Source organism: Nipponia nippon, unplaced genomic scaffold (genome assembly GCF_047370975.1).
Source record: "Nipponia nippon isolate SJK-2023a ecotype South Korea unplaced genomic scaffold, ASM4737097v1 scaffold_8, whole genome shotgun sequence".
Taxonomy (NCBI): domain Eukaryota; kingdom Metazoa; phylum Chordata; class Aves; order Pelecaniformes; family Threskiornithidae; genus Nipponia; species Nipponia nippon.
This window is the reverse complement of record NW_028262402.1, coordinates 44394259-44420765: the sequence shown is the minus strand read 5'-3', so window position 1 is coordinate 44420765 and position 26507 is coordinate 44394259. Positions and strand designations below refer to the sequence as shown.

Genomic DNA, 26507 nt, shown 5'->3' with positions numbered 1-26507 from the left:
ATCCTAGGCTTAGAGACACATTTGGGAAAAAGTCAAGGGATGACCCAGTCAAGTGAATGTGCAAATGGTCAGGGCGTTGAAAACAAAGCAGACTCCTGGGCCAGGTTTAGAGAAATTAATGAACGGTTACCCAGCACTTGATCTAATAAAGTAGATTAGAACAAGACCAAAGCCTCAGGCTGTCAATAAACCATCTAGCAATTAAACAAGTGGGAAGCCCTGAGTCTGGAGTGATTGAGAGGGAAAGAATGAAGGAGAACAACAGCTTGTGAGATAGTCATCTGCTGTGGTGATGCTATGGTGTTTCAGGGTGTCCTCAGAACAAATGACACAAATCTCCAACAGCCACAAATCTCAAATCTCCAAATCAGAATCTTGGCATGTTCAGATTTGAACTGCCAAAGGTAATTTCTGCTTACTCTTTAGCATTTTTATGCGGACAGCTTTCAGTCTGTTTCATTATTTATGTCATCTTGCTTTTCCATGGATGTAGAAGTTTAAGCAGAAAGCAGAATTAGGAAACAAACAGGGATTTTCAGAATCTAATTGATACCTAAAGTGAAACACTACTGTCCATTGAAGATTTGGGTTAAAGTGCTGAGGTGTCTTATTTGATGCAAAACCATTGCTCAGCTGACACTTAACCAGGTACATACCTAGTTTTTTTCAGCTTTGCTCCTTCATTTTTCGTGCTTACTTTATAAACTGATTCATTTAACTTAGAAGCATCATTGTATATTAAAGATAGAGAAATCTTCTAATTTTTAAAAATGTCATCCCAGTAGGTGTGTACACACTAAAATATGCTTCTAAATAACAAGAAACATGAAAGAAAAATCATCTGTGTAATTTGAAAGGTGATACCAGTAATAGACTGCTAAAAAATTCAGATAATTGTCATTAATAACTTAACCTTTCTGCTAGTTAAACATATACAGGTTATGCAGTATTAAATGAACATTATTTATTTATTATGGCAGACTGGTTGACTTACTGAATTGTGCTTTAAACTAACAAACTTGGGGACTGGGGTCCAAAGCCATAACAATTGTGTACTCACAAGCAACAGGGTGGATACATGCACCTACTGGAGTAACGAGGAATGCCCCCCAACTCTCCAAAAAAGTTCTGCTAAAAAGAAGAGACAGGTCACATTCCAACAGAAGCATATCTGCACCAATGCATGCAGCACAGCTAACAAACAGGAAGAGCTGGAAGCTACCGTTGCAGCTGGAAAGCTATGATCTAATTGCTATCACTGAAACTTGGTGGGATGAATCACACGATTGGAGCACTGCAATTGATAGCTATAAACTGTTTAGGAGGGACAAGTGTGTGTGGGGTTGCCCACTATGTTCAGGAGGCATAAGGAAGGAAAGGTGAGGGGGTTGCCCTCTATGTAAAAAAAAAAAGCTGTCACTGAAAAAGAGCGATGCACAGGTCTAGAGCTTGTGAGTGAAAATTAGAGGCCAAACCAACAAAGGAAGCCTTATGGTGGATGTCTGCTAAAGGCTACCTGATCAAGGAGAGGATGTTGGTGAAGCACTCTTTTTCAATTACATGAAGCATCCTGTTCACATGCCTTTATCCTGACATCTGCTGGAGAAGTGGCACAGCAAGTTGCAAGCAGTCTAGGAGACTCTCAGAGTGTGTCGAGGATAAATTCTTAATCCAGGTGATAGACAGCCCAACCAGAGGACATGCTTTACTTGACCTGTTGCTCCCGAACACAGAGGAACTTATTGGAGAGGTGAAGACTGGTGGTAGTCTGACCTGTAGTGATCATGCCCTGGTGGAATTCATGGGATAGTAAGTGGTGGAATTAAGGGATATAAGCTGGGTGAAAAGCACAGACAAAACCCTAAACTTTAGGAAAGAAAACTTTGAGTAATTTAAGGATCTCATAGATGGGACCCCCTGGGAAACTACCCTCAGGGATAAAGGAGCAGAACAGAGCTGGAAGCTCTTTAAGGACATTTTTCTTAGAGCACAAGACCTCTTTATTCCCATGTGCAAGAAATCAAGCAAGGAAGGCAGGAGACCAGCATGGCTGAGTAAGGACCTCCTAGTCAAACCGAAATATAAGAATGAAATGCATAGGCAGTGGAAGCAGAGAGATACATCCTGGGAAAAATGTCAGGATACTGCCTGGGAGCATAGGGATGGAATCAGGAAAGCTAAGGCACAGCTGGAGCTAAATTTGGCAAAGGATGGGAAGAATAATAAGAAGGACTTCTACAGATATGTTGCTCAGAAAAGGAAGACAAAAGAAATCGTACCCCCACAATAAATGAGACAGGGGATCTGGTGACAACTGATGTGGAAAAGGCTGAGATACTCAACAACTCAAGGCAGAGACTGGAGAAATGAAGTTCCACCTGTCATAGGAGGAGATCGAGTTTGAGACCATCGGAGGAACCTGAACATATACAAGTCCATGGGACCCCACAAGATGCATCCCAGGGTCCTAAGGGAACTGTGAAATGTAGTTACTAAGCCACACTTCATAATATTTGAAAAGTCATGGCAGTCAAGCAAAGTCTTTAATGATCGGAGGAAAAGGAATATTGCACCCATTTTTACAAAGGGTAAAAAGGAGGACCCTGGAAGCTACCAACCAGTCAGCCTTACCTCTGGGCCTGGTAAGGTCATGGAACAGATCCTTCTGGAATCTATGCCAAGGCATATGGAAGACAGGAAGGTGATTAGAGACAGCCAGCATGGCTTCACCAAGAGCAATTATGCCTGATTAATTTGGTGGCCTTCTACGATGGAATGACTTCACTGGATAATGATGGTGGACAAGGGAAAAGCAACTGACTTAATTTACTTTTACTTCCCTAAGCCCTTTGATATGGTCCCCAAAAAATTCTTGCTGCTAAATTGGAGAGATATGGGTTTGATGGATGCACTATTAGATGTACAAAGAATTGGCTGTATGGCCACATCCAGAGAGTTGCAGTCAACAACTCAATGTGCCAATGGAGATCAGTAACAAGTGGTGTCTGTCAGTGGTCTGTATTGGGACCACTACTACTCAGTACCTTCATTAATGACATGCACAGTGGGATTGAGTGCATCCTTAGCAAGTTTGCAGATGACACCAAGCTGAACAGTGCAGTTGATATGCTAGACGGAAGGGATGCCATCCAGCGCAACCTTGACAGGCTTGATAAATGGACAAATGTAAACCTCATGAAGTTCAACAAGGCCAAGTGCAAAGTCCTGCACCTAGGTCAGGGCAATTAACAGTATCAGTACAGACTGGGTGATGAGCAGGCCTGCAGAGATGGACTTGGGGATATTGGTAGATGAAAAATTAGATATGACCTGGCAATATGCACTTGCAGCCCAGAAAGTCGATTGTATCCTGTGCTGCATAAAAATAAGCGTGGCCACGAGGCTGAGGGAGGTGATTCTCCCCCTCTACTCCGCTCTGGTGAGACTCCACCTGGAGTACTGCGTCCAGCTCTGGTGTCCCCAGCACAAGAAAGAAATGGACCTGTCAGAGAAGGTCCAGAGGAGGGCCACAAGAATGGTCAAAGGTCTGGAACACCTCCTCTATGAAGAGGAGATGAGAGAGTTGGTGTTATTCAGCCTGCAGAAGAGAAGGCTCTGGGAAGACCTTATTGTGGTCTTTCAGTACTTACAGGAGCTTATAAGAAAGATGGGTAAAACCTTTTTACTAAGGCCTGTAGTGACAGGACAAGGGGCAATGGTTTTAAATTGAAAGAGGGTAGCTTTAGATTAGATATATGGAAGATATGTTTTACAATGAGGGTGGTGAGGGACTAAAACAGGTTGCCCAGAGAAGTTGTGGATGCCACATCACTGGAAGTGTTCAAGGCCAGGTTAGATGGGACTTTGAGCAATCTAAGCTAGTGAAAGATGTCCCTGCCCATGGCAGGGGGGTTGGAACTAGGTCCCTTCCAACCCAAACCATTCAATGATTCTGTTTTTACCATCTTGATTGTCCGTGGGCCATATTCTCTCTGTGTTGGCATAGTCCATTATAACACCTATAGAAACAACATCATCTATTTGAAGCAGCAGTATCTTTAAGATGATTCAACACTTCTTACTAACACAAGTAATTACGCACACCATCAGCTGGAACGGATCCACAACCTTACTTCATTAAACGCAAATCTTTTGTTTAAAGCTGGTTTTGTTTTAATAGTCCAGCACCACCAGAGGGGAAAAATGTATTGGTGATGTCTCGTGGACCTTCCCATTACCATCCAACTTATCTTGCATTAGGAAACAAAGTTAAATCCATTTTTTTTTACCAGTTACTTAATACCTGTTTTTTTTAAGTTGTTTTTTTAAATGTTGTTTAGGTTTTCCCTGTAAAATGGGCTTTTTTTATTAGAGTCACAGTGCACCAAAGTATTTTTAAAAGTAGAATTGTTATCATTCTGAAACAAATTTCTAAGCAACTGTATTCAACAAGTATTGTAATTTTGCACCCAAATTTTTTTGTGTTGCATTTTGCCAGCTAGTTCTTTAATTACTTCTTCTATGCTATGATAGATAAAGACTGCAATGATAAGATTTATAAGCAATGAGTGTGTCACATCCTTCAAACTTTTTTTGCAAAATGACACTTTGTAAAAGGAAAAGGAAGGTATTTCAGAAAGGTGTATCATGGAGGAGAGGTGATATAAACCAGAATGAAAATATTTATGCATAAGAAATTTATCCTAGCCTAAAAGTCAAGCTAACAGCTGATGTATTTGATAAGGAATACAAGGATGGTACATGTTTCATTATGCAAAAGAAAGGATGATCTGGTAGATAAGCACACTGAAAAAACAATGTCAGATGCAAAATATGTGTGTATGGACATGTAGTGTGTATGTTTTTAGCAGTTTATGTATGTGTGTGTTTAAGCATAGAAGAATTCCTTTTGAACTTGTCTTGTTCTACAGCAGGCTGAATAAGAAAGCCAAAATATTCTAATTTCTAGTGCCATTTGCACTGTCTGCAAGCTACTATACTCATTATTACATATAGGCCACAGCATTATTTGCTAGACTAGTTTGCTATTTCATTACTAATTCCTTTACGCAACCTTTAAAGCAGCAATTAAAAGGTGGGCCTTCAGCATTTGAACCATAATCACAACATATTTTATCCTCTGTGCTGGAGGCTGTGCAGTGGTTTGGAAGTTAAGTCCTCGTGCAATCTCTTAAGGTTGTCTCAGAGATGGGGGGACTAATTTGCAAGTATCTTTTTGCAAATATTGTTTGACAGACAAAAAGAAAGAGGGGCAGGGTACTCTTCAGTGTGCTAGACTGTTAATTGTTTAATATATATTTGATATTTGGAAAAAAGAGAGAAAAAGAGAGAGAGAGTAAAGATCTGTGTTATCCTTTTTGTAAATAAGAAAATCTTATTGTAGTAAAGTTCAGTTATTGATAGATCTGACTTTTGACAGTTTCTTATCTGATAGTCCTTTCTTAAATGAGAGATTTTTGTTACGCACTATGAAGGCTCCTTGTCAAAGATGTCAGTTTGCTCATGACAAAACTATAGAAATTTTTACTAAAAAGCTGGTCTACTCACTAGAAACCCCTTCCCTGTAAAGAATCGAACAAATGTTTTTGTTCTAGCCTAACAAAGTATGCATGAGAGATGAAGGAATGGTTGCTTAAAACACAGAGAATTCCTGAGTTTTCTGGGAAATTTTGTTTAAGATTTATTTTAAATGTTTGTGGAAACATTGGGAGAAAAAATGTTACCTCTCCCAAATATTTTTTCTAGCATGGACTTTTAATAAAAATGTAAAAATCCTCCAATCTAAATAAAAACATGTTAATTTACATTTATATTTACAAATTTATTTATTAAGGTATTGAAAATAAATGTTTTAAAAAAACTAAAGCAACTTTCTCTAACACCACTTACGTTTCTTAAACCTTAATTCTCTGTACAAGTAGTTAATTCATGCCCTGGAGAGACAGAACTTAAATGAGTCAGAAACTAATATTTTTTAAAGTTTACAAAGACCAAAAGTATACCTTTTCATTCATCTAAGAATGCCACCAATAAAAAAAAAAAATCTAATGTGAAACATGGGCATAGTTGTGCAGTTCTTTAATGACCAATATGAGTCAATATTAATGACCAATATGAGTCAATATGACCAGTGAGTCAATATGACTAAATAAAGTGTGTTAAGTGAATTCACATCATTATTCATTAACATTGCATCACAGAAATTCCTCCATGGTAGTTTTATGGGTATTAGTATTTTATGCAAAACCAGAACTGAAGAAACCTTGCTTCAGATTAAATTCTATTTTGTGGAGTGTAAAATGGGACAATTATGCAGCTGGCTTGAACACTAGAATGAGTGCTAGTTTGATTTTTCAGTTGCAAACAGCAACCCATCACCTATTAAAAACATATAGCAAAGATTTGAAGCAGGTTCCAGATCACTAATTGTCTTGACAGATCAAAGCTGCGACAAGAGAGATCTCAGGGCGATGAAGCAATTTACAGAGGATTATTAGATGGCTGCAGGTGTCTGAAAAAAACATGAAGAAACAAAAATAATATTGTTGGCAATTACAAACCCTAGTTGCCATAAAGTGTGTTTATATATAAGCCTCCGAGTCCACCTACATAAACAATTACTGTGTGAGGGGAGCACTGCTCTGTCTTCTTTGCCCTTCTCTGTAACTGAATGCCAGACTAGCAACTATGGAACTTGTGAATAAAACACCAGCAATACAGAATTTCAGAATAGAGAATGTACAGTATAAAATGGATTTTAAGTGTTCATCTAATACATCAACTTTTTTCCCCAGAGTGCAATTTTCTCTTGTGGTCTTAAATCAAAGCCATCTTTTACACTGTTTACTGTACAGTGTTTACAAGTGCTCTTGTACTGTCTGGTCACTTGTTTTTAGTACAATACTACAATTGACATGAAGTACTGTGGTGCTAAATTCCTGAGGTTTTCATTCAGGGAACGCCCCTAACATGTTACAATGTAGCCTGAGAAGGACAAGACTGAAATGAATCTTACCCAGATGTCTATAAAGATTAGCACTGGGACAGAAACATTCTCAGCCTTTGGCCAGCAAATCCTTATTTCAGTCTCTCCAATATGCCAGTACAATTCAGAATTATTGAATACAGCTAATGACAACAACTAACACTCAGTCAGAAATGTTATTCTATATGTGATTTGCATATATTGATAAAAATTACAAAAGGAAATGAACTATTATTTTTACAATAGTGCACGACAAGAAATGACATAATTTCATAGTAAGCAATATTTTGGTTTTGCACATCTTTTTTTGATCTTTATCTGTCTGGCATAATAATAAATAAAAAGAATATGTATGATGCCTAAACTTCGAAGTGTTTTTGAAAATGTACCAGTATACCTCTGATTAAGAGTTTATTCCAGGATTTTTTTCTATTGTAATTAAATAGAATCTTGTGGAGCAAAAAGCCTCATAACAATGTTATTAACATCAGGAAATAGCACATATTTTTCTTCCACTCTTAAATCTGCATAGTTTATCCTCAGATCTATTTTAATGGTATTTACTAGGAGGAAAAAAAAAATCATTAACCTCCCCATATTCTCATACTGTAATATGTCTGTAAATAGCAAATTCTGGAGGCTAAGCAAATACACTGGAGGTAATTTATGCCCTTTCTTTCCTCCCTCATTAAAAAGGTAATTTGGGATTAACAAACCTACAATGGAAATGCTTTCTACAAACCTCAGTATTAATATAAATGCTGATAGTTACTGAGAGAAATATGGTTTGTAATAATTTTTTATTTGTTTTGTGCTCTGAAAAATTTTGCACAATAATATCATTTGTGTACTGTTTACATATTGACAGATACAAATACAGGACCAAAGTTCCTGTTAGACAATCCTTCTGCTGAAAAAGTATTTTAACTATTATTATCTGTGTCGATGTTTAAGGGAGTGGAATAAGGAAGAAAATATTCAAATTCTGTGTTGCACATCCTTTTCTCCTTTCCAAAGGTTAGCAAAAAGAAATGAAACATTGAAGTTTTCTTTCGACTATTTCAGTAATAAAACCTTCTGTTCTCTCTACTTCCCCCTGCTCAAGGGAGTTTCCACTTTATCAAAGTTTGGAACAGTAGACCCTGGACCAGAATAGCTCTGTTATAGATGGGGACCCAGTTTGACAGACTTTTGAACACATACATCAAAGCCTCTGTGCTTAACAAGCATGAATAGGAACAATTGGATCTGAACCACCTAAAATCCCTGTATTACAGGTAACCAATTCAGTTAGCTATAATAAGAACCAGTATGTACCCCTTTCAAAGATTGTTTCTAACACAATGACTTCTGGGTTGGAAGTGTTTGAATAAACTCCCTCTAGGTATGCAACCAGTGGAAAAGAGAGGGAGAGAGCTGAAGACTAATGAAAACTTCTGCACCAGGGGACAGTGAGACTTTGTACAGACATAGCTGTGTACATAAGAAAAAGAGCATCAGGATTAAAGGATTTAAGGTGATGACTGTTACTACTTTTTAAGACAGCTTCTGTCATGATCTGTAAGTTCAGCTTCAGCTGAAACCGATGACAAAATGGCATTTTTATTCTGTCTATTTATTTAGACAATGAAAGTCTAGAACACATTCCCTGCATTTTGTTTCAGTGAAGCAGCTACAGTCTTACTGGGTGTACTGGGCATATGTGAACAGCTGCAGTAAGGCACGCTAGGTTTTAGTACATATGGGGCTGACTGAGCGCTAGGAATAAGCCCACACTTGCAATAAGCGCTGATTCTTTTGAATTTGGTGTGTTTATACAAGGCTAAAACTCTGTTTGTTGTTTTGGGTTTTTTGTTGTTGTTGGTTGGTTGTTTTTTTTCCCTTCTCCTTTTCTCTCCTGAAAAGGAACTTGGAAGAAAAATGTGAGAAGAAAATGTTATTCATTGGAAAAATTTATTAGTTTAAACAAAATATCCTCTCCCACTATTTCTAACGCATTAACTTTGTTTTGACATAAAACAATTCCTACTGCAAGTTTTTCACTTTGGCAATCCCAGGAAAACTAAAGAACAATTCATATGGTCTTAATGATGTATATACTACTTAAAGGCTCAGAAAATTTACTGGATCTAATGAAAGAGTAAGTAATGGAATATAACTCTTTGGTTTTTGATGGAACCAAAAGTAGAAAAGCTGAAAGACTGCTAGAAAGAGAGATGACCTTTGATTTTAAGAACACGTAATTCTGTTTGTTTAAAAAGAATACAAATGCATCATTTTTCACTTATAGGTATTTATCTTGCCCTTTAAAGGCCAGCTAGTGAGTGGAGCTAAAGTTCATACCTAAAATGAAATCTGAGTATCCAATAAGAACCACACTTTTCCCTTAGCATTGATTTTGAACCAGAAAAGATTAGGAAGCAACAACAACAAAAAAGCATCTGTAACTATTCCCAGTACAAAGAAAAAAAAGAGCTCACAATATGTACACAGACATATACACACACACGTATTTGATAGGCAGTAGATGTAGACTCCAGACTTCCTACTACTTTCTGAACCCCACAGAGATAATTAGAATAGTAAGAATTGGAATGGTCTACAGATAAATAATAGTATTGAAAAGCTATCTGGTAGTTCCCATCAGCTGTCTAAGGAATTGTAGTGGAGAACTTTTAGAAAACCATATTTTTCTCCTCCTCCTCTTGCCACCTATCTTAAGACAGATCTGCCACAACAAACTCGTCTTTCAGCCAAAAGCATTTTAAGAAATATGTCAATCCCAATTTCTAAACAAAAAAGATAAACTTGTTGCTGTATACTCTACCAAATATAGATATTCGTTAGGTAAAATATTATTAGGAAAACACAAGAATGTTTTTGAGGAAGACAGATAGTTTCCCTTCTGGAGCTCAACAGACCCCAGTCATGTCTTGGCTTTCTGCTTTCAGATATAAGAGGTTCAGATATTTCCCAATGTACTGCTTGAGTAAGAATAACTATTTTAAGAATGTGCTTTGAAGCAGAATTTCTGGCAAATGTTAGTTTAGGAAAACCATTCTGGGAATCTTTTTACATTTAATCTTCAAAATGCACTTAATTCTTATATTTCATTAAATATTTTGAAATACTAGTAGCAGTAACAAAATGATTTATACTCCTAGGAATAAATGATATGTTGACATATTCTAAGATGGAATATATGTATCTTAAAATTAAGAGTAGCTACTGCTGAATACTCAAAGAAATAGTTTCTTTAGAAGATGAAATTGCTTTCTGCAGCTCAGTTACGAGACACAATGCTGATATGAACTACCCAATTTAATAAAAATGTGTTATAAAAATTGTAATTCTGGAAAGAATTTTTGATTTTTTAATGAAATTATAATTTTAAAAATATACTTTCAGGTAGGAAATATCATCCACATGTATATGGATAAGCAAATACTATGCAATTTTAAATTCCCATCTAGTTCTACAAACTATTTAACTGGTTGGACACATGGGAAAAACTCATAGCCCAAAAATTAGTTAAACGTCACTTAAGGCTATTCCAAATTCAGTGCTTATTTAATTTGGTATCTGTACCAAATGCCAATGATCATTTTAATACAATGTTGAGATATCATTTCTGCTGTGGTATAGCATATATTAAGCATTAGTACAAGGAACCTTTTCTCCTATAAGAATGGGACTGCCCCCACTGTTGCAATAAAGACACCTGCATCCACTTCACCCATCCTAATGTGACTGTAGCATCACCAGGGAGCATCGGAGCTGCACAGAAGCCAACTCTCATCTAGAAGCAGTATGCCTCTTCTAGCAAGGCAGTCTCTAAGCTAACAAGCCCTGGCACTTTTCAGAGCTCAGCTCAGGGACAGCTGCATGAACATGTTATTCTGCTTCTAGAGCCAAGCAGGTTCACCCATATGTCTCTGCACCATGCCCCATGGGCTTCCTGGTGGACGTTTCTGCCAGTGCAGGCATCTCTGGCACTGGACCCACTGGGCACTGTAAACATGCCTACCTCTTTTTTTGGTTTCTTGCCCATTTATTTGAGGATGACTGACTTGACTTCTTTCAAGAAAGAGGTGTGTTTTACAATGAGAAACACTAACATTCAAGCCTTTTATTCATTCATACTGACACTGGCAGATATCTAATAAGTTCAAATGACTATTTTTACTATCATCTTACATCCTTTTTTCTACAACAATGTGAGCTTGTGAGGTGGAATACCTATGATGAAGGTGAGACATTCAACATAACAAAATCCTTAAAATGAAGATCTTGTTTTCTCAAACACTTGCACCAAAGTTACATTTGCTTAGAACTGAGGAGGTTTGAGTTAATTATTATATAAACTTCATATTAATAAATGTTTTTAAAATAATGCAAGATATGGCAAAAAAACTTGAAGTATGGAACACTTATTTTATGGAAGATATTTTACAGAAAATCTACTTAAGCTCCAGGCTGGATTCAAACCGCGTCCCTTGAGATGAAAAAAAAAGAAAAAGCCTGATCCACTGAATTTATCACTTATGTGTATAATTATAAATTAGACACACATTGCTCTCAGACATACTTTAATCAGTCTTTTAATGGCTGAATAAAACAATACAGTATTTTCTTTAACTTCAAGAAAGTCTTTCTGACATACTAGCATCAGTAATTATAGAAGGTCAGAGCACAGAAAATATTCCATATGACAGGAGGACATGAATAATTTATAGTCTAACACTACTGTAGATCAGGGTCCTTATTTATTCCTCCAAATTCTGTGTGGATGATAACCATGTTAAGCCTGTACGTCCCTCTTATTGCTAATATTAATATTGTGATTATTTAGGAAATGTAGGTTATGTTTATATTCACAAATGAGTGGTTGCCTTTCTTCTAATCATAACTGTGAATTGCTCCTTCGTTTTCCATGGGCATTCACTCTCCTGCAAGTAGAAAGCCTTTAGCTGAAATGTAAAATCATAATGAGAGCCAGAGATAAGACTTGACAGTGATACCATCTTGCTAATTTTAAGCCTAAAACAAAATAACTTGAGTCATATGTAATGAATTGAATGCCTAACCGCTTCCCTACAGAGACCAATATATAACCTAGATTTTAAGATGACTAACAGAAAACAAGTAAAAAAAAATTCTGTGTGCATTCAGAAGCAAAATATTAGTGTTACTGCCCTTAGAGGAAGCATGACATGTTCTCAGTAACATGGATATGTGTGTGTGTGTGTGTTCTGAAGTAGTGTGAGTGTAAGTAATAAGAAGGTAGCAGAAAAGAAAGGGAAAGCATAGCCAATGACAGAAAAAGCTGTCTGTAAATGTGTATTAAACTTGGTTCACACTTTTCCCTGTGGTTCATAATTCAGTTTCAGCCAGCTTTCCCAACAGTAACACCAAACAGGAGGCGGTTCTGAGTGGCACCAGGAGAACCCTCCTGACATCGTGAAATTGCTGCTGCTTTGATTGTTCTTCTTTGATTCACTAAAAGGCTAATACCCCTGAGCCTCAAAGCTAAGCTGTGCAACATGAGGGATGCAGAGGTCAGTGTCATTCTCACCTCACCTCACAAGTGGTGAAATGAAGGAGCATGAGATTAATACAGCATAGCACATCAAAATTCTTGTTAATTATTTCTGAAGTAATGCAAGACATGAGAAAATCAATTGCCCTCCCTTTCCGCCCTTGGGGAGCTCAACAAACCCTTTTCCTGAAGTTTCACACCAGCAACCTGAATGTCCCTTCTCCTGTCAGTCAGTCACTCAAAAATTTACTGAAACCTGTCTTGAAATTGTGTTAGTTCCTTGCTGTCACTATTTGGGTGGCTGTTCCAGGAATTCACACATCTGACAGTTAAAAGGAAAACCCAAACACTAAACAAAACACCTACTAATTTTTGTTCTTTGTTCTAATTCAGTCTGTTAATCCCTGCTTCATTTTATATCAGTATTATAGCTTGTAAATCAGTTTTTCCTACCTGGCATTGATCTCCTAGATGCGTTCATAATAAGTACAATTTTTCAGTGTATTTATAATGGATTTATTTAGCCTCTCAGCTCTTATTTTACTAAGTTTAACAAACCAGTACCTTTTAGTGTATACTGAAGAGAGAGGTCTCCATTTTCCTAATTGTGTTAGATACTCACACCTGCATCTGTTTACTTTTTTTAGTCCACATATCTGTGTCATAATGGACATAAAATATTGGCAGAAAATTGTTGCTTGAGAGGAATGCTGTTTTGTCAGACGTACGTAATCTCTCTAGGATAACTAATCCTAATCTAAATAAAGGGTCATATTTGAGCTACCTTGCAGTAAAATACTCCAAAACATGTTTAAGGATGGAGTATAGGGGTAGAGATTCATGAGAAGAAGTGGGACATTGGATTGCCAAGTGGTGGATTCTAGTAGTGAAACTTTTTCAGTAGAAATTGCTTGGTGCCCCATAGGTGCACTTCACACTATTTTTCTCACATTCAGGTTTGTGTACCACTCCAACTGGAGTCTCTGCAAGGCATTCTTCATGGTTTAAATACTTACTTCCTTCTTCTGAAAACATTTCACCTGATCCATGCTAGCAACTCATTAGCCTTTTCATCTTTACAGTGCTTCAGAATACACTCTATTTATAATCAAACATAAATTCCTGCCCTCTTCTTCAGTTAATTAGATGCCAGGCATTTTTGTCCAGAACAAATGCAAGACCTTAAAAGGAGTGAATAAGTCTTCTTCTCTTGTTACTAGGTTTCTTATTATAGGGCTGACAACCCTGCTCTCCTACATCAAACAGACAATGTTTAATGGTAATAAAGAAATATTTAGTGATGCATTGCTCTTGAATCACATATAGCTTGCTTCAGTGAACATTTTATCTCACACACAACTGGGACAAAGTGGTTACAAGAGAAAAAAGAATATATGTCTCCATGAACAAATAGTAAAATCAGCATTAAAATATATGATTAAGCAGTCTAATAATAGTCAGATTTATTTCTGAAAAGAAGTCCGATGAACTAATGTCTGTGATTACAGCAGGATAAAAAAAATAGTCCAACAGCAGCATCCAACCAAGGGAAACAATAAGCTAAAACTTTAAACATGTTATTAAGATACACAGTGCCCACAGCAAGAGAAGAAGACTCGCAACATTAATTGCTGGTGTCTAGACCATAATTTGGTTTTTAGTCCCACAAGTTTAATCCATCTAAAAAAGAAAATAGCATATTAATAACAGGTTTAATAAAACTGCCATGGAATCAGTCCCAAACATGTTTAGATTCACAGCTTCAGCTAATTTCCTGTCTTGTAAACACAAAGGTAACATGTCAGTTTAATTCAGAACCACTAGAACCTGTGGATTCTGTCTTGCAATTATGCAGTCAGTGCTGATACAGTCCTTAAATGGAGTAAATGTTCAGCTGGTACCCATTTAAGGCATCTCCAGGTCTACTTTAGTGCTTTTATCCGGATAAAAAATGGTAGAATTCAAATGTAGATATTCACTGTAATAAAAGTTACACATTCATACATGAAGGAAAACTAGAGCAATTCTCATCCCACCAGGAATTCAGTTCTACTTCTACACAAATGGGAAGACTTCACATTGAATTAACATGCGCGTAAGGAATGCAGTCTCTCCCTTGGCTGTATGATCATATATTCAGAACTCAGTAATGAGAGCTAAAATGGCTGAAGAAATGGGTTCTTGGTGTGTTTATGCAAACTTAGACATGAAGAGGTTTTAATTATGTAAATGGTCATGCACTACAGGCAATATAGTATAATGAGTTAATCAATAACATGGGAAAGGGCACAACTTGTCATTTGTTTTCATTCTTGTGTACTTATTCCTATTTTAATTGACTTAATGGTCTTTTCCAACCAATTTTTAACATGATAAATCACAAGCCATGCCTTTTGTAATAAATTAATCTGAAGTCCTTTCCTTCTCAATTTCCAATTGATACGATAATCTCCTTCTGTGAATTTCAAGGGAAGAGACAGCTAACACCCCTTATCTAGGACGGTGATACAGTTTACAGGGTCTTTTTCAATACTGGATTTCTATTAACCATCTAGCTGAATACAGAGGGAATAAAATACTGTACACTCTAAGGTCTATAAAATTTTACTGTATTATTTTAAAAAAATAATGGTAGTTAGAATCTTATTATTATAGTAATCATTGAAGAAATGTTTTTATCAGTTTATTCTAGGAGAGTCAAATTAGTTCAAATTATGAAAAACAACAATGTAAGAATATCTCCAAAAGACTAAGGCTCATAATTCCAACTTATTTTACACAAAAATGTTTGTACTGTTTTTATTTCTGAAGGTAATTCACTTAGAAATTTTCTTATAGCTAGAAAAAGACTAAAGCATTCATGAAATTTAAGCACACTCATGCAAATCTTTTTATCTGGACTGGAAAGATATTATTCCTTGGCTTTCCAAAATGTTGTTTTTTACAACACCAAAAATAAGTTATTCGCTCTGCTCCAGTAGAATTAGAATAAAAAAATGTGAGTGGGACATAGTCATTACTTATCATCCCACAGATTTTTAGGTCATCTTTGAATATGCTATCCTTACAAAGCAAAAAAATTCAACACTGAACTCTTGTGACTCCAGGAATACGTTATATAGAAGTACAATGACTGTGTGAAGAGTTTTTCCTCTTTGGTAACTGCCAGGTAATTCAGTGTTATAATCCTGGGAGCCTAATAACGTTTCTAATAGAAATTAACAATTCCATCTGTGAACTTGGTTAATGAAGATTTTGATGTGAAAATACTAAGTAAATAATATAAAATTATAAGACTGATTCTATTTTCTGAAATATCTTATGACAAGTTTATGTCCTGGTGAGTTATCTTATTATAACCCCTAACCTTTTCCAAAAAATGATCATTTTTTCAAGCCAAAAAGGGCATATGACTCATTGAGGCTGAAGAAGTCATGCCCATTTCCTTTATTGCTGTCCAGAGGTGTAATATGCTGTTAACAGCAATTCTCTTAAATAGAGTTCCTGAGTATATCTTTTCCAATAATAGTTTCACTTAATGGCCTCCCATTGAATTATAAAATAAAAAAGATTTAATCTACAGGAAATAAGATCAACATTACTTTGTTGTTTATTCTATTAGTATTTGTTTGTTAAAGACATATTATGGTCTTGAATTCAGTTTTCTACTGAATATTGTTGATATACTATGTGGCAACAAATAATGATTTAGATTAATAGGGAGTTAATAATGATTTAGATTAATAGGGAGTTTGGATGGTGCTTTCCATTCCAGTTTTTCAGTGGCTTACTTTATGTATGTGACAGCACTTAATGCGTGGGGCAGAGTTTTTCGTGAAGTTATTATCACTCATTTTATGGTTAAATATTCTTCCTGTTTTCATTGCAGACTTAGTCCCAGTTAGTGTTGGTAGAGGGAAGTTTACATGAAAGGTCCATAGGGCTCAGAAAGCTGGCTATTTCTACAGAACCTTAACTCAAGAAATAATCAGGGAAGTTTAGTCTTGATCAGTAAGCTACCGAATATTTTTCATCATTTATAATGTCTTCTCAAGATAGATAACTAAGAAGGCTAGAAGAATCATATTTTTATGATTACATTTACTTCAAAACCCTGAGAGTACATGTTCTGAATAACACTGAAGCTTCTAATTTATTAATTATTTATGCTGCTTGTCTTCTCCTCACTCCTTTTACCTTATTTTTTTTGTGATGGGTATTAACAGCTATTAATTTGCTCTGGAATAGTTAGAGTTTTTGTAATTAGAAACAATAGAATAATTTGCCTAGTAAAAAAGTCCCTGTTAAAATCACTGTCCTTGTTTGCTAATTCATGTACAGGCCAGACTTCCTATAATGTTCCTGTGATTTATATTTTTTCTTGACAAAACTTGGGCATTTAAGTCTAAATCTAAATCCCAACCAGACAGGACAGTGTTCTTCTCATCCTACTCTTTGCATAATACTTTGTGCGAGGCTACAGGAAAGAAAAGAGTGTACTGTAAACCTGCCAGCTTTTATAATATCCATGTCTTTCATGAAGATTCAGTGTTTTAAGTGACCTTATTGCTGCAACAGAATTATGAATGGTTTCATGTGTAGCAGGGAAATAGAAACACATTACTTAGAGAATCAAAGTTCCCTGAGATTTCAACAATGCTTTATGAAGAAATTTGAGACATGCTTTAGAAAGACTGAATATTTTTGTTGTGGAGGATTCCAAAACAAATGTCATCACAGGTGCTGTTTACATTTTCTGAAATATGTAATTAGACAATGAGATTTCAACAGATAAATATAGCTGGTTATAGATTAGTTTTAGATACTATTAGTGAGTCATCTGTATTGGAAATATCAGTACCTTTGTAGGACATATTGCTTGCCCTATCCTCTATAGAATTCAGACGTTGAGTATTCCCTCACTGTAAGATTTTTTGTCATAAGGCTGTTATATAATCAAAGGCTGCTGCACTTTAGACATCTCAGTGTCCTTTGATCTCCATAATCAGTTTCTTCCTACATAATATGCACTTTACTATAATAAGTAAATCTCAAGCTCTCAAGATCAGCCACAGAGAAGAAATAACTACTGCTGGAATTAACAGAGGGCCTTATGGAATAAACAGCAACTTGGCCGACAGTCGTCATGACACCGAGTTTCAGTTTACTGCACTGGCATAAACGTTGTTCAAAATTTGTTCAGTAATGTTGTTTAATTGGGCTTAAAAAATAAAATGTTATTTGTAAATATGTTTTCCTTTAATATCAAGCCACAGACCATCTTTCACTGTGATTCTTGCTCTTCTAAAAACATGTCCTACATTGCCCTGCAGACTATTTAATAATCAGGCTTCTGTTAAAGGCTATAAATGTTTCTAAGCAACCACAACCCTCTTTAAATATGCTAGTCAGTTAGCTCTAGACAGCATCTTCCAGTGTTTGTCTCTATTGTTTCTTTCTGACTTGAAATATAAAGAGACGGAGAGAGAGAGAAGAAATTTTAAAATAATGCCTTTTACTAAACAAGGTTGATGCTATTAAGTAACACCTCTTGCAGATAAACACAGACCTTGGACAGCCCCTGTCCAAGAGTACAGTGATGTCTGTGCTCATCAATCCCTTATCAACATATAAGTCAGAAAGGACAGAAACTTATCTAGCTAGTGCCAATAAGGAAAATAAAAACAAAAAGCAAGAGAGGTATTGGTGGTTATGAGAAGAATAGCTTCTCCCATTTTGTCCAGTGTTTTCATACTGGGATTTTTAATACTCACTTCTTTCCACAGAAAAACAAATAAAAAAGAGGCTCCCCATAAAATAAACACAGTTATTACATACTTTTAAAGAGAAGATTCTAAAGAATGATTTTTCTATTGAAAAGTTAAATATCAGTTGAATTTTGATCACAGAGGGATGTCTTAGCTAGGTAGCTTATTCCTGTTAATCTATCAGTATAATTTTCTCTCTCTCATGTTTATAAGCCCCATTTTATTCCTAGAGTCACAACAACCTTTCTTACTTGGTGTGGTCAGTTTTTCTTCTTATCTGTAACAGTTTACCCACTGTGTTCTTGTGTGTAGACATCTCCATAAGGAATGTCTGAGAAGAAAATACTGACATTTCATTAAGTATCTTACAGCTGAGAATAGTTCCCTCCGTTGGGGTCTGTACAAAACATAGTTTGTGTTTGGTGTGAATACCCAACATGATTTAACTAAGCAAGGATGAATCTTGCCTGAACTTCATACTTAACAGCAAGCCTTTTCTGGGCTTCTGATATTGCCACTGCCATTTAACACAAGGTTGAGAGTGACTTAAAGTATAAAATTACATCAAAGTGGGGAGACTAGAAAGAGACTAAAGTATGTGCCTGGTAACTTATTTAGCTCACTAACTATATTTCTATGTGTTACTTTCCAATTGCTAGCATATTCTATAAGCTGTACCATAAAAACAAGAATAGCCAAAGATCTTTGTAAGACAATAGCTCCCCTGGGGTATTGAGTGGCTAATAATGGAAATTTTGGGAAATGTAAGAACAGCACAAATATGGAGTGATACTATCCTTGGGTATGTATCCACAGAATTGCACCTTAGGGACTTTCTGAAGCAAGAGGGAGTATTAGTGTATTTACATCTTCACGGAATTTTTCTTCCACATTATTTTCTGTCTTTCCCTTGAGCCTATGGAAAATTTTGAATCCCAAAAACTTTTGCAAGGTGTTTCACATCTTCCTTATAAGCTGTATTTATTCTGAACCTCACACTTGTTGCTTTCAGTTTTTGGACTATAGTTTTTGTACAGGAAGACAAAATGAATGATCGTTCCCTTCTTTTATTTTCTACATACCAGACATGATTTTATAAATCTCTGTCTCATCTTTCCTCAGTTTATCTCTGTTCCAGATTGAAGAATGCTGGGTATATAGCCATTACTCATAAAAAAACTGTCTTATTATTTTGATCACGCTTTTTGTCCCACTCCTCATCTTGCCCAATGTTGCTATATTTACTTTTGAGATGAACTATCTAACTATGAATGGAAATTAACCACCTTCAAACTGTGAGTGCCTGTGATATTAGGACTGTTTTTCTCAGGGAGCATCACTTCACAATTTTTGCATGCTGAATTTCATCTGTCAATTTATTATCCATTCATTCGGTCGTCTTAGGATTCTTCTGTCTTTCTCCACAACGAAGTCAGCAGTTTTACTTCTTTAAATAGCTTAATAACTCCAGAAAAATATATGATATTATTTTTCACCACCTTTTTCAGCTCTGCTATCAATGTGTTAAACATAATGGGTTGATGTATGAAACTTGAAGACTCTCCTTGAATACAGAAATAATTTAGTTGTTTCATAATATGATCAACGACCCCAAATTTCCTATACATTATCATACATATATTATATAATGCATAGAATGTATTACAAATTACCAAACTGCCTGTACACATATAAAATAATCACAAATTTGCTGTGATGGTTTACTAACCATAAAGTGTTTTCTCATTAGGGACTAATCTACTTCATAGCCAGATAAATGAATACCCTGCCTTACTCATCAAAAAAGAGAGGTCAGGTCATATGTGCCTAACCGTCATATTACCTTATACAAAGTAGGTAGGAAGCATATGAAAGGTTTGACATATCTTTTTCATACAGCTATAGCTTGTAGAATACTTTCTTACAAGAATCAGTGAACTGCTTTCCAGTCTTACATCGCCTTTACAGATGAGTACTATTCACTGTACAAAGGCTAGTGTGAGATAGCACACAAAACAGAAAGGCTAGAAGTGCTCAGTACCCTTTGTTGTTACTGCTGTTACTCATTCAATGCATTCCCTACATTTCCGCTTAAATTATAGCACATCTTAGGAATCACACCTTAGCAATAAGACTTTCTTTTATTCCAACACCGCAAAATCTGATCTATGTTCTCACTCCTGCACCTTAGGAGATATATACAAGAGTATATTACACAATCTACTCATCTAAGCATTATGCACTGTTTCCTGACTAGAAGAAGCTCTTGGAATTTCAAAAGGGATATACTTTCCAAGATATACTAAATATTGCCAAGTAGAAGGAAGTTTGTGGTTTATAACACAAGACCCGAACCAAAAGAAGTTATAGGCCTTTTAGAAAAAAGTAACTAACATTGCAAAGATCTGTAACGATGAACACTTAGAAAGCAAGTGCATGTGAAATCTTACTTTGAATCTTTGTAGATTTTGCTGTTGTCCACTGAATTTCTCACCTAAGGAGAAAGAAAGGAGCAAATAAAACTTTGTGAAATGCATAATATATTATTCTGTTAGAGAATTTAAGTTAAAAATTGTTGTAAGCAAGATTCATTTTTACTTTCTAATTTTGAATCCAAGTGAAAGGAACATCCTGTGTATTGAGTATTCAGTCTCTAACAGCAGAGAGTTCTGTACAATTTAAAAGGACACATACTTTCTCTGGCCTCAATCTATGTGACAGTAAATCCATATAATACAAAAGACAAAAAAATATTCTTTAAATTATGGCTTATAAAAACATAAACTCAATCTTTTTCAATGTGTAGAAATGGATATTCAGTGTCATAGTCTCTGGGAAGAGAAATATTTTTTATAGACTTAATGCTTAGGATGTATCATGCACTGTGCTTGTTCTTTGCATGCAATCAGTAAATATTTTCAATTTCAAATTGAGCAAAGGCAAACATAAGAATAGAAGAAGAATAAGGAACCTGATCTAATACTCAGCTAACGTAGTGAAAAATCTTACAGAAACTCCCTCTATGAGGTCTGGAGGCAGCTCTGAAGGGGGTGTTACTCTTAAAAGGCTCTGCACCTTTCTATTAGGCAGATATATTTGCCTCCAAAGGATCTAATAATGACAGAGAATTTATCAGGTTGAAGACATAAAGGCAGAATGTCTTCAGTTTAAATTTGTGTTCTAAACTGCAGTAGAAGGTTTGAAAATCAGTAGTCTTTTGTTTATTTAGTTGAAAGACAATTACAGAACTCTTCCCCATAATTTTTTGTAGAGAAACAGAGAAGTTACTTTTGGGTGATTTGGTAAATAGCACAGACAAGGACTCATGCTGGTTAAAAATCTTTCCTTGATTATATTTGCCACAGCAGAAGATTTACTCATCCTCAATTTTCTACCAAAGATTTTACTGTTTTCCTAGTCAATCTTAAAAGAACCTGGGTAGAGAGGAGAGCTGTTACTTTAATGTCATGCACTTGCTGGACACAATGCTGGAGCAATCAAATTCTTTGGTTGAACAACGCCTCTACTTCATACATTTTACAAAGAAACAAGCAGACAGACAGTTACAGTTTTCCTTAGTAAACATGAATATATTTCAAATTCTAAAAATTAAAGTCATGCTGTGGAGATCTGGTCAGTGAATGTTAAAAGCCTGTGCAGAGAAGTGGAACTGGCATGCTTTTATTCTTGCAGAAGGCCTCCAATATTGGTAGGTTTATGTCCAACACAGGGCAATCAGGTCTTCCTGCCTTTCCTGACTATTTTCACTCTTCCACGGTACAGGAGTGGAGGATGGGCTGGATTAGGTATATCTCATCTTGCTGGACCTTGGGCTGGAACCTTGCCCATAGCTGGGAAACAGTGGATACATCCTATGTGCGCCATGATGCCTTCTCTCATATTCTGCCCACATTGCTGGCCAAAGAAGAAGAATGAACAGAAGAGAGATAGCTAAAGCTAATTTTCATTCTGTTTATGGGACTGAGCAGCAGACACAAAAATGGAAGGAAGGTAATCAAGAGGAGCAAATCCAAGCATCTGTTCTCTGTGCAGCAGATGCCCCAGGGTCCAAGCGGAGACACTGCAACCATCAACATGTTTTTTTGTTCTGCTTTGTTTTTTGTAGTTTCATTTTTAATGGAAGCTTCTGTGCTAGGTCAAGCTGAAGAAAAGAGCTTCACTGCTAGTTCATTTTAATCTGGCCCTGGATCTAGCTCTGGTTCATAGATCCTGAAGAGAATCTGATTTTATGTCTCCACAGTACTTGTACTGAATTTTTGAAGACATCTAAGGGAACAATATTCTAAACTGGTATTAACAATTTATTATGACATATTTTGTCCGTTCTCTTACACTTGTTTTTTTTTTATGAAATTACATTAGGAGGTACATGGGAATCCTTAAAGAGAGAACATGTAAAAGTTGCTCTTCACAGAAATATTGTATTGATGCTTGCCAGAGAAAAAAATCTCTCAGAAATGGTAAAATGGTGAATTCATACAAAAAAGAAGAGTCAAAATGTTAACACCATATGTGAGTAATTTTTTTTGTATATGATCTGTTCAGGAAGCATGTTGACATGGCTCTTGATTTCATTGCAGTTTCCACCCTCTCACCACATGCTTCCAGATGCTTTAGTGAAATGTGTAATTAAATAGTAGTTCACATTTAAGGACAAAAAAAAATACTTTTGCTGCTCTAGCTTTTCCTTTCATCAGTTAGTTCAATAAAAGAGAGAAAAAAGTTGACCCCCAAAATACTCCCCACCCCCTAACCTAAAGGGAAGATTTTGAAAAGACTTAGATGAATGAGTAATTTTTCACTTGTGAATAGTCAAAGTGAAGCTCTACTGTCAGGGTAAGAGACATACATAAATTATACATGATTTAGCTCCTTCACTAAGCATTCAATACAAGTGGCCAACTAAGTGTTAAACATATTGAGCAAAAGAATGTCACTGAGCTCCAAGGCAATTTAGGACATGTATTTCCAAAAACATAAAAATACATAATACAAGTGTATTTAAAAAATAGTTCAGCGGAAAGGCATATTTTTAGAAAAATAAACTGAATAGGCTGACATTGCATAAATAAAATATCTAATGGGCAAACAGTGGGTACAGCCTTTATAGTACTTGGGAGTTAAAATGTAATTAAGATAAATGAAGAATTTTCTCTCTACTTCCAGAGAATTTGCTGTTCCGCTTGTCACAATAGTTTCAAAGCACCAGTTCAGCTCTTCTTGGAGACCTCCACTGCTGAAGAGGTTCGGTCAGAATTTGCCCTTTGGATGTTTACTTCATATGAAGTTCTTCCAGTAAAAATGATGTAATGCATTCTCTTTATAATTCATTAGTCTTTGCTCTCTCTCTTCATCTCATATTTCAATGGTTGTCTCCCTCTCTATAGTCATGGCAACTACCATTTTAAAAATATTAATTGGCTTTGGAGCAACTCAGTCTTTCTATTCCTTTCCTTTTCTCCCACTCTCAATAAAATACCATTTCCTTTCAGCTTCTTTCTTTTTTTTTAAAAAAAAAACAGATTCTGTCTTCAGCATCAAGGTACCTGTCCTATTTAGCAGCCCTTCTAACCCACTTTTCTCTTTTAGGTTTTCAATGACAATCTTGCACATAAAAGCTGATACTCCAAAGTTCTCTGTCAATCTTTATTCTTTTCATTATATTTATTATAGGAAAAGCCTAAAGATGCAGTTTCGCTTCAAGCAATAATTTGCTCAAAAGCGTTGCACCAAATTATGCTGTTGTAGTCTAGTACTAGTACTAATGGTACCAGTTACAACTCCACTAATTTCAATGGTATTGCACCTTTACGTGTTGGTCCACTTATTGTCGGTAAAATATTTCCTCTGAGTCAAAAGTAAGGACTGTAGGATCATATTTTTAGTTTTCATAGTATATATTAATTATGGAGTCAAGTAACTGACTTTTTTATATTTCTGCAGAACAAACAGTTTACTTAATGCAAATTCACCATTACACTGAGGGCCAGTACAAGATAAATGTAGCACACATTTAGAACACAGTCTTTCTCGACAGTTATGTTCAGAAATGTTATGAAACATTTATGAAGTCTATATGCATCAGCAAGCCTGCTAAAATGGAAAAGAGCTCCTTACTCATGCAAAAATAAGCAGATGCTTAACTGTTTGCAGGAACAAGTTTTAATTTCTCTCCATGGGTATTGGACAGGTTCTCTGCACACGGATGAACTTCAGTCAATAAAATGATTAACAACAGTAACACATACTGCAGGAAAGTATATCCACTCCAGGAAAATTAGTTTAACTCATGTTAGCTGCAGTCTGTTCAGTGACATGCAAAACTTTAAATCTCTTGGGCTATATTGCATTATAGAACTATGTCTGTAAGTATTTTACACCAATCAGTTGTTCTCCTGACTTGTGTAGAACATGGCAAGACTTTTCCACTCAATGAAAGGTTACTATTTTGGTTCATTTCCCCAAAAAATGTATTGCCTATGTTTCCCATTTAAAAATATGTTTCCAGTCATCTAAAAGTTTTATATACTTCTGCATCTTCTTATTGTGTTATTTTGTCTGACTAATTTCCAGTGTGATGATCCTTCCCAAATCTGACTATAATCAAGAGAAATCTCAGAACTATTGTTGAATACCCTCTCCTAATTTGGGAAATTTTTTGTAACTGCAGATACATGCATAAATAAATCTCTGTACCCTGATTTAATATTCTATCTTGACATCACCATATTCATGATATCAGCATTTTAATCTTTCATCTTTCCTTTGCAAACTCATTAACTGCTTTTTAAAATCTGAATTACAGTATTCAGCATTTTTCTGTGGTGGTAGAGGTGTCATAGAATTGGTTCCAAAACTTACTGAATGCAATGGATAAATTTCCCTGGACCTGAAGAGGAGGTTTGAATCAGGCCTTTAATTAAAATCAGAAATTAATTTTAAAACAGTTTCTATTTCACAGCCATGCTAGAAATCTCTGTCCAAATAGTAGTTTTGCAGGTGCTCCATTATTAAAGCATAAACCCATTGTACCTGTTTTCCCCAAAGTGATAAACTAATCACTCATCCAGTATAACTTCTTTCTAATATTTTCTTCAAAGATCAATTAATCGGAATAAATTTTTAATGTAGCATCCCACTTACATTTTTAAGTGGTGCTAGAACAACTCTGCCATTTTGTAGCACTTGCAGCTTTATCTGTTTCTTTTGATAAACTACTATTTAATTGTGTCTTAACCTGCCTTTATATCCAGAGAAGGGATTATATTATGTCCTGTTGATTCTCATAAAAAAATTGATATGCAAAATTTGTAGTTTTGTTATTCTGAAGCTAAAATAAATGTGAAGTGCTTACAGAAAGAATAGAGGAAGCAGCAGGTTTTATGGTAATAAAATATCATTAAACTCTGACTTCTTTTCCTTCATGGGGAATTCCTGAGGTCAGATTTCACAGTGTATTGACTGATTCTCCTGATTATCTAAAGATTGTGTGTATCCGAGAATATATCTATATGTGTGCATAATTGTATGGGTTGATATGCAAGGTATACTTGTTCCATCTGAAAAATGTGGCTTCATGTGATAACATGAACATAGGACATAACCAGCTATATTAACACTGTATACATACACAGAACTGTCATGCAAGAAATCACATTCTTGTCTGATATACTAACAGAATTTCCATACCTCAGAAAGAATAGCATACAAAGAGAACACGAGTGACTGAAGTATAATATTGATAATTAATCATTTATTTCACCATATTTTGTCATATATTTTCTTATTCAAACAAATGTGCTACTTTTAATTAAGAGAGAATTTGAGGATTTTTTTTTTCCTGTGCTGTAGTTTATTGTTGCTATGAAGCTATTTTGTGAACAGGAGGACCTTGTTTTTAATAAGCTGAAACTGAGTCTAGTTAAGTGGAAATGACTGTGGGAAATGAAAACATCACAAAGCATGCCCGTGATAACAATAAGCAATGCCCTCTGTTTCTGGTTGATGATGCAGAAAGGCTATGTAGAAATGACTGCATAAGCAGAAAAGGGTTGTATACCTTTTCAGTGTGTATAGTGTATAAAAGAAGATCATTTGTTGATAAGATTTGGGAACAGATCAGTGCTGCATAGTGAAGTAAGAGGAATATTATTACTTAATATGTGGGCAAGTC

At 35.7% G+C, this 26507-nt stretch overlaps 1 protein-coding gene across 15 annotated transcripts in view; it reads right to left on the bottom strand.

Annotated features, from left to right (window-relative positions):
- Window positions 1–26507, bottom strand: part of PTPRD (protein tyrosine phosphatase receptor type D) — a 1305401-nt gene that overhangs the window by 452097 nt on the left and 826797 nt on the right. For all 15 annotated transcript variants that reach the window (XM_087741431.1, XM_087741446.1, XM_087741430.1 and 12 more), the window contains one exon: window positions 20764–20807. The gene's annotated coding sequence lies outside the window, so the exon portion shown is untranslated. The remainder of the gene's footprint in view (window positions 1–20763; window positions 20808–26507) is intronic.